The following is an 11,040-nucleotide window of genomic DNA, read 5'->3' on the forward strand; positions in this document are numbered from 1 at the left end:
TTGGGGAAAGGTACTTTATGTCCATAGTTGATGATTATTCAAGGAAATTGTGGATGTACATTAAAAAGACAAAAGATGAGTCATTTGAGAACTTAAAAAATTGGTGAACTTTTGTTAAAAACCAAACTGAAAGAAAGGTGAAAAGGTTCAGAAGTGTCAATGGATTGGAGTTTTTTTTTCCAGATATCTTCATTGATTTTTGCACTAAGAATGGCATAGCAAGACACAAGACTGTTGCTAGAACTTCTTAGCAAAATGGTCTACCCGAGAAATTCAATAGAACCATTTTGGAAAGGGTGAGATGTATGCTAGTATTTGCAGGTTTGCCTAAAGTTTTTTGGGCAGAAGCAGTTGCTACTATTGTGTATTTGATAAATAGATGTCCTTCTACAACACTTGGAATGACGACTCCTGAAGAAGTGTATTCTGGTCATCCTCCAAACTTGGAAAAATTGAAACTTTTTGGCTCTCTTGCTTATGCTCATATAAAGCAAGACAAGTTGGAACTAAGAGCAATTAAGTGTATGTTCCTAGGATATCCAGGGAGAGTTAAAGCCAATAGATTGTGGTGCCTAGAACCTGGTCATAGAAAGTGCATTTTGAGTTGTGATGTTGTATTTAACGAGAAAGAAACGACTTATAAGTCTACGGAAAATGAAGGAAAATCTAGTATTGTTCAGAAGGAAAATTCAGAATTGAAAAATCTCAAGATTGAAAAAGCTTGAAAACTATGACCTAATTACGTCTAATCACACCTTTTCAGTTTCCAAGTAATCCCTCTGACGATTATTACACTCCCCCATGCCTTGAAAAAGGTAACTCATGATTACCCCTTTTCAACATACCTCAGCCTTTATAATTTATCCTCACATTTACCATTTAGCTTTTTACTCGCCATTTTCTTGCCAAGAACCCTCAAGAACTCCATCTCGGAGCTCACAACTTCGAAGGTTTTCCGTCGCTGTTCTAAGGATTCTTTGTTCGTACGTCCAAAGTCATTCCATTTCAGAACCTCCAACCTTCATCCAGGTAATTTTCTTCAACTTTTAAGCCCTTTGACATGCCATGCATACTGCTACACGACTGTTTTGAGTTCTGAAACTTTTTGTGTTCTTGGGTAGAAATGCATGAGGATTGTGGGAATATTTATTGACGCTTGATAGGGTAGTGTAGTTTTTCTCTATAGGAGTTAGGAGCCAGTTTGATAGTCAAGATCGTAAAAATTCGATTTTTAGGCTAGCTGAAAAACTGGGTTTTTCCCGCCCCTTCGGAGTCAAAAAAGCTTTTTTCCAAAAACTTTTTATTTATGCTTTTTGATCTATTTTTCAAACTTCTCGCATAGAACTTAGTGTTACCGTTAGAATGCTGCTGGTCAGATACGCGAGCAACGTTATTCCAACTTTCAACATAAGTTCCCAGGCTGTGCGTCTTATTTCCTCCTTTCTCTATTTGCAGTTTACATGCAAGATCTGTGGGGAGGAGAAAGACCTATAGACGACAATCTATTGGCTCAACTGCTCGAGGACAAAGAACAACCATTGTCACTGATACCCGAAATTCCATTTTCTCATGCCAATCCAAACACTTCACCTATCTCTGCTCAAAATATGGCTCGCACCAAAACCAAAGCCCAGAAAAGGAGAACCTCCGATCTTTCTCATCAGCCTGCTCCTAGGGCTGATGCTCCCTCGACCAGTGGTCGAGATGAAAATGCTCCTGACCCCAACATCCAAAGACACGCTCGACCCCGACATGCCGCTCAGCCAGATGTTGAGTGGCATTTAGTTCCTGAGAGCAGAGTGACGATCAGAATGATCGCCAATTATATAAGGAAGTACGGTCTCAGGGGGGTGACCCTAGTCAGACCTAACGAAGACCAAAGGGCGAACCTACCTTGAGGCGCCTTCAGCGCCTGGTCGAGGTTTCACATCGAGACAGCGGCTACCTTGCCTCTTCAGTCATTTTTCCAAGGGGTGGCCAACTATTTTGGAGTTTCCCCCTTTCAAATAACCCCAAACGGATATAGGATGCTCGCTGCGCTCTATATCCTATACAACCACAAAAAATGGCTCGTGCCAACGCCTAATAAGGTCAACTATCTGTTTGACCTCAAATCTAACCCCAACCAAGAAGGCACGAAGTTTTTTCACTTCTGTCATCAGGAAACCGGGCGCACCTTCCTGATTGACACCACCCACATATCAAATGTGGGGAGGTACTACCAGGAGTACTTCCTCACAACTGACATGATCGCAAATAACCTGGCCTTCGCACAAGGAGGTAAAACTTTCGTATCACTGGCTGTTACTTCTTCACTTTGTGTTCCCCTCCATATTTTCTTAAACTGTTAATGTCTTCCAGGCCCATGGCTGCGACTAGACCCAACTCCGGACATGGAGTTGAGATCGGCGCTCCTAGCCAGCATGACTGACATAGAAAATAACGTCAAGCATCTGGTTACTGAGGCTAACCTTAGGTTGGTTGGCCTCCTGGCCCCTCATTAGGACACGAGGGAGTTAGCTGCAGGGAGTGCCACAGCTGAGGGGAAACCCAAACAGCAACCTCCAGCATCGCCTCCACGAAGGAGACCGACTGGGGTCACGATCAGGGAACCTGTTGGCAACCCTCCAGCAGAGAGGCCCTCGACCCCCTTGGGGAAGGGAAAGAAGAAGGCCACCGAGACGGTCGAACACTCGAACGAGTCTTCGGATGATAATGGAACAATTATTTTACTTTTGGATAACTTGCCAATTCCCTGTCACCTTTTCGACGGGGACGACAATTTTAAATATATTCCAAATTTAGGTCCAGACTTCTTCATGTTGAAGAGTGAGTATAAGACTAGTAGAGTCTATAGTATAGTGACTAGTAATAATAGCTCGGGTATTTGACTTTGCAATCTTTCTGATGTAATATACTTGGTCATTTATGCTATCTCACCGTTCGATATTGTTCTTTTTCAGACATGGAATCCGTCAATGTGTTTGACATCTATAGCACTCTTGAGGCTGCCGCAGCTCCCCCAAGCAAGAAGAAGACCAGCAAGAGACACCACGGGGAGAGCAGCAAAGCGCCTCAAGCGAAGAAGGCTTGAAATGCAGGCCCTTCGGAGGATAGGCCCTCTGCCACCATAACTCCATCCTCTCCCCGCGAGCAGCAGACTCCTCCTGCTCCGGCCGGATCAACTCCACCTCCCGCGGCCCCGACCGACCAAACTCAGCAGGCCAATCCTGCTTCAACTGGAGGTGACATAACTGGTTGCGCCTTTAAATTGGTCAAGGAGAGGGTCGCTAAGATTGTGAAGCACGACCACTACCGAGAGGCAATGGATGCTACAGAGGCGATGGATGTTGACCTAATCCTGAACCGCGCCCTGAACGAGTTCACCAGTGTAAGTCGTCTTTTTCTGCGGAAACAAGTCTTCTTTATTTTATAGTTTGTCTAACTTCTACTCCGACTGCAGGCCATGCTAACCCTAACTACCGGTCGTATCTGCTCGGGTGCTGTCGACGAGGAGGCTAGAACCTTGGAGCAACGGCACCAAGATGAACTTAAAGCTGCCAAGGAAAAATATGCCGAACAGCTGGCAGTGGTGGATGAGGAAAAGGCTAAACTGGGTAAGGAGTTGAAGGAGAAGCAGAGGTTTTTCGACAAAGTTCATGAGCAGAGGGACCAATTTAAGGAGTCCAACCGCTTCAATTTCTGCGCGGCTCAACAACTCGAGTTGGACTTGGTTGCGAGCAGGCAGGAGACTGCTACTCTAGAGGGTCGGATCGAGGAGTTGGAGAAAACCAACGCCGGCAACTTGGAAAGGTACAAGAGCACCACCCTTCGATGTTTCTATAATTTCTGGAAGCATAATCAAGGTGCCAACTTCGACTACCTTCCCGAGAATGTGAGAGACGCCAAGCTTGCTCGCTGCGTTGCTTAACTGGCTGAGGAGGAAAGATCAAGGGTTCCTGCTTCCCCTGTAATCTCGCTGGCCACTGGGATGGATGGGGCAGACAACGAGGCTGCAAGCGTTTTCGATCAGAACCTTCCCCAAGACCCTCCGGATCCTCAGGATCCTTGAGCTCCTTAGTCCTTTCTGCTTATATATATATATATTTTTTAACTACACGACTTATGGGTCGTGATGTAAAGACAATATAATTTTATGTTGCTGCATGGGCAGCTTTTACTTTTACTTGAACCATTACATCCGAGCAGTGATTGCTCGCGGTGTAAAAGGATTCGTTTTGATATTTATAATATATTTGCATATTATTATAACATATGTTCGCATGACCGAGCTTAGCATAGCACTTTGGTTTGATTTAACAAAATAATAAAATTTTGAAAAATACTCTAAGTGCCCTAGCATGCTTTCACTTATTTTGCTCATGTGTTTACATACCTTTTAATGATATGCTTTGCTTACTTGTACCTTATATGCCCCCCAAGTGATCGAGGAGCTTTAGGTCCTTGGTCACTTGCCTTGACCAGAACTTGCTCGAACATTACTGCTCGTAGCAATATGATTAGAATTATAATACATCAAAACAACACACGTAATAAGCAAATACTTGTAATAAATACAATAGTTGGCAAGAAATGACTGGCTGAGCACAATCCCTTTTATTTCTTGTAATAAATGTACTAAACATGTCTGTACGAGTGATCAATAAGATCTTACACTTTTTCAAAACTTGTAAAAAATAAAATTCATACAAGCCAATTCTTTAAGAAGAATTGTTCATTGGTAATACTTGCGCAGGAGTTCTCCATTCCAATAGCGAGGAACGAGATCTCCGTTTAAGTGTGCAAGTTTATAAGTGCCTGGGTGAAGGACCTCATCAATCTAGTAAGACCCTTCCCAATTTGGCCCGAGTACTCCAGCAGCTTGGTTGCGGGTGTTAAGGAAAACTCTTCGAAGTACAAGATCTCCAACATTGAATTTTCTTTCTCGCACTTTAGAGTTGAAATACCGGGCGACCTTCTGCTAGTACACAGCTACTTGGAGCTGGGCTTGTTCACGCCTTTCATCAATTGAGTCAAGGGATTCCACCAATAGCTGCTTGTTAGAGTCTTGGTCGTATGTTAATCTGCGGTGTGAGGGTGGATCTAACTCGACAGGAAACATAGCTTCATATCCGTATGCCAAGGAAAACGGGGTATGACCTTTTCCTGTTCGGTGGGAAGTTCTGTATGACCAAAGAACTTCAGGCAACTGCTCTGGCCATGCTCCCTTAGCTTCTTCAATATTTTTCTTCAGGGTATCCTTCAGCGTTTTGTAAACTGCTTCGACTTGCCCATTCGCTTGGGGATGAGCGACTGAAGAAAATCTTTTGATAATATCATACCGTTTGCAGAAGTCCGTGAATAGATCACTATCAAACTGGGTGCCGTTGTCCGAGACTATCTTCCTTGGTAATCCATAGCGACAAATGATGTTCTTGACTATGAAGTCAAGTACTTTCTTGGTCGTTATGGTTGCGAGTAGCTCAGCCTCGGTCCATTTGGTGAAGTAGTCGACGACAACCACTGCATACTTTACACCACCTTTTCCTGTAGGCAAAGATCTGATTAGATCTATTACCAAAACCGCGAAGGGCCATGGACTCTACATTCATTTTAACTCGTTGGGAGATGCTCGTGGGATTTTAGAAAATCTCTGACACTTGTCACATCTCCGCACGAACTCCATTGAGTCTTCATTCATGGTTGGCCAGAAATAGCCCTGCCTTAGGATCTTTTTTGACAGACTTTGCCCCCCAGCGTGGTCCCCGCAAAAGCCTTCGTGCACCTCTTTCATCAACTCTTTGGCTTTCTCCTTTGTAATACATCTGATGAGTGGCAGTGAGTATCCCCTTCGGTATAGGATCCCATCGACCAGGATATACCTAGCAGCTTCCCGCTGAAGGGTCCTGGCTTTGTTTCTGTCCGCTAGTAGCACGTCGCTTGACAGATACTCTACATAGGGTGCCATCCATGTATCCTCCATTCGGATGACCAGAGCGGTTTCTGCTGCTTGGATGCTTGGTACTGATAGCCGTTCGACTGGTACTATGTTCAGAGTATCAGCATCCTTTGCACTTGCCAACTTTTCCAAAGCGTCCGCATTGGAATTCTGATCGTGAGGTACTTGCTGGAGAGTGTATATGTCGAATTGGGCTAACAGAACCTTTGCTTTGTTCAGATAGGTTTCCATTTTCAAACCTCGCGCCTGGTACTCTCCCAACACTTGATTCACCACCAGCTGAGAATCACTATAGATGTCAAGCGCTTTTATGTTTATATCCTTGGCTAACCGTAGTCCAGCGAGTAACGCTTCATATTCAGCCTCATTATTAGAAGAAGTGAAGTCAAATCTAATTGCACAGTGAAATCGATGCCCTTCCAGCGTTATCAATATCACTCTGGCTCCTGCGTGGGATTCATTAGATGAACCGTCTGTAAACAATTTCCACCAGGGTGTTTGAATTTGACACTCAGGCTCGCTGGGCTCTTCAGTCTGCTCGCCACCCGCGAGCTTTGTGAATTCGGCAAGTAAAGTAAGCTAAGGCTTGTCCTTTTATCGCTGCTCGTGGAAAGTAAGATATGTCGAACTGCCCGAGTTCGACTGCCCACTATAGTAATCTTCTTGCAGCCTCTGGTTTTTGCAGGACTTGTCGAAGAGGCTGGTCGGTCAATACCGTAATTGGATGAGCTTGGAAGTAAGGCCGCAACTTTCTAGAGGCCAAAACTAAACAATAGGCTAACCTTTCGATTGGGGGATACCTCAACTCTGCTCCGATCAGCCTTTTGCTTACATAATAGACAGGCTTCTGCACACCTTCTTCTTATCTTACTAGAACAACACTAGCAGCGTAGTCCGTGATTGCCAGGTAGATAAACAAAGTCTCTTTATTGACCGGCTTTGACAGGATGGGTGGTTGCGCCATATGCGCTTTTAGTGCTTGAAAGGCCTGTTCGCACTCATCTGTCCATTCAAATTTCTTATTGCCTCTGAGTAGATTGAAAAATGGGACGCACTTGTCTGTCGATTTCGAAATGAATCTACTGGGAGCAGCAATCCTCCCGGTCAGGCTTTGGACATCTTTAATCTTCACTGGAAACTTCATCTCGATCAGGGCTTTTATTTTCTCGGGATTAGCTTCAATTCCTCTTGAGTTAACTATAAATCCCAAGAACTTCCCTGATCCTACTCCGAAGGAGCATTTAAGGGGATTTAACTTCATCCTATATTTATTCAGGATGTTGAAGCATTCCTACAAATCCCTTACATGCCCTTCTACTTTCTTCGACTTTACCAGCATGTGGTCGATGTAAACCTCCATGTTTGTGCCGATCAGCTCCTTGAACATGTGGTTGACGAGTCTCTGGTAAGTCGCACCAGCGTTTTTCAAACCGAAGGGCATCACCTTGTCACAGTAAAGCCCTGTATCAGTTCGAAAGCTAGTGTGATCCTCATCAGGGGGAGGCATACTGATTTGATTATACCCGGAGTATGCATCCAGGAATGAGAGGTTCTCATGCCCTGCAGTGGAATTGACAAGCTGGTCGATCCTTGGGAGTGGGAAGCAGTCTTTGGGGCAGACTTTATTTAGGTCTGTAAAATCCACGCACGTACTCCACTTGCCATTTGGCTTGGGTACGAGTACGGGATTAGAGACCCACGATGGATAAAATGCCACCTCGATGAACCCATTCTCCTTCACCTTCTCGACTTCCTCTTTCAAGGCCTTTGATCTATCTTTGTCGAGTAGCCTTATTTTTTGTTGCACTGGTGGAAAGCTTTTGTCGATGTTCAGGACATGGATGATGACTGCAGGATCTATCCCGACCATGTCTTTATGCGACCAGGCAAAGACGTCTTGGTTCCTCCTTAAGAACTCCACCAGTGCTTGTTTTGTCATTGTATCTAAGTTTTTACCGACTTTCACAACTCTGGTCGGATTTTTCTCATCGAGTTGGACCTCTTCAATGTCCTCGATGGGTCCCACTTCTTCTTCAAAATCCCCAAAGGGAGGATCTAAGTCTCTATCCTCACTTTGGGTAACACCCTATTTGGTGAGATTATCACCTGAGCGGGCTTGAAAATCAGTTGCCATTTGCAACTCCTTTCCGGTGGCATCTCTTGATACACCCTTCTTTGCCTTGGTGATCGAGGCATTGTAACACTCCCTCGCTTCCCTCTGGTTTCCCAACACGCATCCTATCCCTACGTCCGTTGGGAATTTCATTGCGAGGTGCCATATAGAAGTGACGGCTCGCAGGTTGACCAGAATTGGTCTCCCTATCATAGCGTTGTACGCTGAAGGACAATCAACTACTATAAAAAGTAGTGAGTAATGTCCTGTTAGCAGGTGCAGTGTCTGCTGTGACTGGGAGTCTAATTGACCCTACTAGGGCGAGCCCTTCTTCGGAAAAACCATAAATGGTTTGGTTGCACGGCTCCAGGTCCTTCACGGACAACTTCATCCTTTCCAGAGAGGACTTATACAGGATGTTGACCGAACTTCCTGTATCGACCAACACCCTTTTCACCATCATGTTCCCGATCTGTACGTCCACGCCAACGGATCAGAGTGTGGGAATCGCACATGCTGGGCATCGTCGTCAGAGAAGGTGATCAGTTCCTCCTCTGTTCGAGCCTTTTTTGGTGCACGATCCTCGATACTCATCATCTCGATGTCCTGGTCGTTGCGTAGGGTTAGAGCATATCGTTCCCTCTCTTTCCCACTATCTCTTGCAAGATGTGGGCCTCCGCAGATGGTGAGTAGGGTACCTGCCACGGGACCTGGCTATAAAGGTGGCGAGCGTTGGCGTGCAGGTGCCGACTCGTTGCCACCTTGAGCCTCTCGCTTAGAACCTCCTGCGGCTCGTACATATCTTCTTAAATGTCCCTGTCTTATTAGGAGCTCAATTTCGTCCTTCAGATGGTTACACTCATTGGTGTCGTGCCCGCAATCGTTATGAAAACGACAGAACTTTGTTGAATCTCTCTTAGAGATATCTTTCCTTATTGGCGCGGGTCGTTTGTAGGGCACGCTCGAGCTGGTCGCCTGGTAAACCTCGGCTCGGCTTTCAACAAGGGCAGTGTAATTGGTGAATCTCGGTTCATACTGATTACCTTTGGGGCACTTACTCTCGGAGGTCGAGGGTTCGTTGCTCGCCCGCTTTCCACCATTCTTACCATTGCCATTCTAGATGCCTTTGTCATTGACAGTTGGCTTCAACCCGTTGGCGGCTTTGGCGGATTCTTCCTTGGGCCCTTTGTCTTTTGCTGGTGATTTCCCTTCATTGGCAATCGCGTCCTCAAGATTGATGTACTGATCAACTCGATCCAAAAACTCTTGGGTAGTTTTAACCCCATGCTTTCTGAGGCTATTCCAGAGGGGATAATGGCGCCTAACTCCAACAGTTAGGGCCATCATCTTGCCTTCATCACCCACAGTCTTGGCTCCTGCTGCGGCTCGCATGAAGCGCTAAACGTATTCCTTCAAGGGCTCCCCCTCTTTCTGGCGTATCTCGACCAGTTGGTTCGCCTCGGTGGGGTGCACACGACCCGCGTAAAACTGTCTGTAAAACTCCTTCACGAACATCTCCCAAGATACTATACTTGTAGGAGGGAACTTAAAGAACCACTCCTGGGCTGCAGAAAGTTTCGTTGGGAAGATCCTGCAGTGAGCATCTTCAGAGACTTTCTGAATGTCCATTTGTATCTCAAACTTGTTGACATGAGATACTGGGTCTCCATACCCGTCGAAATTTGGCAGTGTCGGCATCTTGAACTTACTGGGGGATTCTACCACAGCAATCCTTTGTACGAAAGGGGTGCCTCTCCTCCGATCGTACTCAATGTGTGATGTTCGCCCCCCGACCAGCTGTTGAACAGCCTGGTTCAAGGCATCGATTTGAGCCTGAACGCTTCTGGGATTGCTGGGGCCTCTGGTGCCAGGGGAATGTACCCATCGTGCCTTTCTCGGGGGTCATTGAGTACATTCCTCAAGTCATCGTCTCTTCACCGCTGCTCGCTGGCTTCGAGCAGACTAAAGACGTTATTCTGCCTGGGCTGCCCCCCAGCGTTACGACCTGTTGGTCGGTCTTCTCTAGGTGGGGGGATCCTGCCTCCACCTCTCTCTTCATCTCTCTGACCAGCATTCCCTCTGCCTGAGTCAGCTTCATTGTAGCCATGGCCATCTCTGAACCGTGGCTGGCTATGGTGAGACTGACTATTCCCTCTGTTGCCTCCTTGGGCTAGCATTTCCCAAGCGTTAGGGGGAGGCCTGCATTTTTCGGTGGGTCCCCCTGCATTGTCATGCTGCGGGGGGGCCCTGACTGTAGAGCCTGTCTCTGAGTTCCTCTTGTTGGCAGAAGGACGCTACCCCCTGCTCGGTGGATGCAGCTCTTCATCCCCTGGGCGTCTAGGGCTACAGGGCTGTTGCTCGGCCCTATTCTGCCTCGGGCGCGGGGGATTGCCTCGACCAGCCTGAGACGGAGGCTGTGTCTCAGGATCCCTAGGTGGGACATCATCCTGAGGCATAGGTGGCTACTCCGCCCTCTGAGGGCTTATTGGCTGGAGCAGAGGACTAGGATTAGGGCCCCTTTGAGGTGGCCCATTTGGTGGTTGATCTGGCTGGGAGGCTAGCGCAGCCTGATTCCTAGCAAGCTGGATGGCTGCTTCAAGGGCAGCCATGGCATCCCTCTGCCGATGATCCATCTCCGCCTGCCGCTCGCTTAGCTCCTGGCACTGGCGCTCTATCTCCCTCTGCTGCGACGCCATTATCTCGGCAGCATTCTCTTGATTGGCCCTCAGATTGGCCAACTCATCTTGCAACACCCCCAGTGTTGTCTTCAGGGTCTCAGAATCTAACTCCTCCTCATCAAACTCCAAATGAGGTTCGTCTTCAGCCACATTTGGGGGAGGAGGCTGGGATGGTGCAGCGGCAGCCTGTCCAGTCTTCTTGTTAGTTTTCGCCATTAGATCTTCTTTTGTCAGGCTCTCAATGAAAGCACCAGAATGTTGACCCCGTTTTGGTCAACGACACGGAGTCA

The sequence above is a fragment of the Humulus lupulus genome, chromosome 3 (assembly GCF_963169125.1).
Source record: "Humulus lupulus chromosome 3, drHumLupu1.1, whole genome shotgun sequence".
Taxonomy (NCBI): Eukaryota; Viridiplantae; Streptophyta; class Magnoliopsida; order Rosales; family Cannabaceae; genus Humulus; species Humulus lupulus.